The sequence below is a fragment of the Phaethon lepturus genome, unplaced genomic scaffold (assembly GCF_000687285.1).
Source record: "Phaethon lepturus isolate BGI_N335 unplaced genomic scaffold, ASM68728v1 scaffold54294, whole genome shotgun sequence".
Lineage (NCBI taxonomy): Eukaryota > Metazoa > Chordata > Aves > Phaethontiformes > Phaethontidae > Phaethon > Phaethon lepturus.
This window is the reverse complement of record NW_010535133.1, coordinates 27112-29802: the sequence shown is the minus strand read 5'-3', so window position 1 is coordinate 29802 and position 2691 is coordinate 27112.

The window sequence follows — 2691 nt, the reverse complement described above, 5'->3', positions numbered from 1 at the left end:
GCACACCATTCCCACCTGGCAAAGCTACTGGTGTTACTGTGTGGCACATACTGAAGCTTGTGAGAGCATGAATGGGTGACAGAATCTGAGAATGTGGAGGCTGGGAAGGATTTAGGTTCATAACCTAGAGGGGGAAGGGTCACTGTGTGGTGTATCAGCTTACAAGGATGCTACTTTATTGCAGAGTGTAGCCAGAATTCACAGCACCAGAAGTGCTCGGTCCTCAGAGTGCAAGTATCTGCACAGTTGCTCAGCTCCAGCTCCATGGGAGCTGAGTGCAGGCATGCTGCTTCCTTGCTAGTGAGAGGATACACTGCAGAATTCCCTGCACTCAGGTTTTCTTCTGCTGTCAAACCCCCCTCCTTCACTTCAGTTTTCTGCCTTGTATTATGTCTGACTGGTTGCAGCCAGGGCTGCAGAGGAGTAATGAGGGAAGACCTAATGGACCTGTGTCCTATTAGACATACGAGACAAAAAAAAAAACAACTTTGAAACTGAGCTGTGAAGAAGCTGAATGGAGCATGCTTAACTCTTCTGCATAAAGGACTGGTTCAGTTCCTTGCTGCTCAGTGTCCTGTGATGATTTTAAATTTTTTTATTTTGTGGTAAAGTTTACTCAAGAAGTTTTCTAATTCTTCAATTATTAATGCTGCAGTGCAGTGGTTCCCTGCCTTCGGTTTTGCTGATGCAGCTGGTTGTGGGATTGTGCTTAAATTGCATCAGTGAGTGATATGACCTAAATTAAAAATGTTAAAAAGAAAGTTAATTTCACTCCATTTTACTGATCTGGTTTAAGGTGCAGCCCTACAGGTAGTTGGGTCAGCAGCTGAGGGAGTGGTGAAGGGACAGGTTAATAAGGGAGAGGTGGAGGGAAGAAGAGAACCTCCAAAACTGGTTTTGCCACTAGTGAAAATGTATGTCAAACTTCCACAGACTTGCAGAGGTGGGGCAAGGTAGACTAACAGCTTCCCTTGTCTCAGTGGTAGATATATCATCTCCACTCACTGGCCTGAGATGCCAGCTCACAGCTTTGGGGTGGGGACAAACTTTATTGCACTGTTGCCATCAATACAAACCAGGCTTCTTGCTTTGAGAATTTGTTTCAGTGTATGGTGAATTCGCTGAAATGAACATACAGCTACTGAATGACTCTCAGCATATTGTATTTAATGCTTGGAAAACTGGAGTGTTAAGATACAGCTCATAAGCATACTGCATATGTAGGATTTTGTTTAAAATTAACTGATCAGTTCATTTCAATTGCAAGGAAACCCTTATAATCTTGACTTAAAAGAAATGGTGTAATGCTCCCAGTCTGCAGACAGCTTACAGAAGTCGTCAACCACTTTTATCTCTAAGTTTCACCATAGGCTTAATACTGCGTTTCAATAAATTGCTGATCATTTTAGTGGGTGAATGTGAGGGAGGGATGAGTGAAGCAAAAGACAAAAAGCAGCAATCCTAAAGAGTCTTCTTCCTGTGTGCAGCTGTCTATAGCAATGTACTAAGCAAAAAAAAATTAAGAACTTTTTTATTCTACCCTTTGTGAAAGCCTCTTTGCTGTTAATATCTATTTTCTTACAGGTTAAGACGAACAGATAGTCCTCAAGATATACTTCAGCCATATGAATTTCAGGAATGGAATTTCTCATTCCTTAAATAAGTTTGGACAGTCTGTTTCTGAGGCACGTGTAGCATCATAGGCTCTTTTATCTGCTGACTTGCCAGTTAGCTGGTAACGGAAAACAGTACTGTTCAGGGAGCACAGAGAAGATCTGTACTGATGCCAGATGTCCCTCTCCATTTGAAGGATGTGGTGTTAGGTTTGCATCTGATGATCAGACTGTGTTTCAGTTTCTTAAAAAGCTTGCTAGATTGGTATGCTTTGAGTTGACTCTAATGTGGGTATTAATAAAATTTTAGTAAGGTGAGTCCTATGTATAGGATCTCCTATAGTGATCCTTTGCATGTCGTTTGGAGCAATTTAAGTGGAATGTGTATCAAACCTGTTCCATTGAAAGATGAGGACAGACAGACTTTTTATCAGGGCCTGTTGCAATAGGACAAGGGGTAACAGGTTTAAACTAAAAGACGGTAGATTTAGACCAGATCTAAGGAAGAAATTTTTGACAATGGGGTGGTGAAACACTGGCACAGGTTGCCCAGAGAGGTGGTAGGTGCTGCATCCCTGGAAACATTCCAGGTCAGGTTGGACGGGGCTCTAAGCAACCTGATCTAGTTGAAGATGTCCCTGCTCATTGCAGAGGGACTAGATGACCTTTAAAGGTCCCTTCCAACTCAAATTATTCTATGATTTCTGTCATCTCTGAACTGATGTGGAATTGGTTCACATTGCTCTAGGACACTGAGAGATAAACAATATTGGGAACTTGATAGAGGCAGCGATAACAGAAAGATTGTACTGTTGTGATCCTGGTGTATGTCAGAAGAATATGATGTCAAACTGCATGTTTCCAGACATGCAGTCTTGGAGAATTTCAAGGATGAGTCAACTTCTGACCTCCTTTTTCTGAAACAGAAAGCAAGATTGTTTTTAGTCTCTCAGGGTAAGTGAGAGTTAGCAGAGACTGTGAAGTCAGCTATAGTATGTGCACCTCTGATAATTATACCCATGGCACAACTTTGTGATTGACTACCTTGGTGAATACAGAGATCCTAGGAGAACGAAAT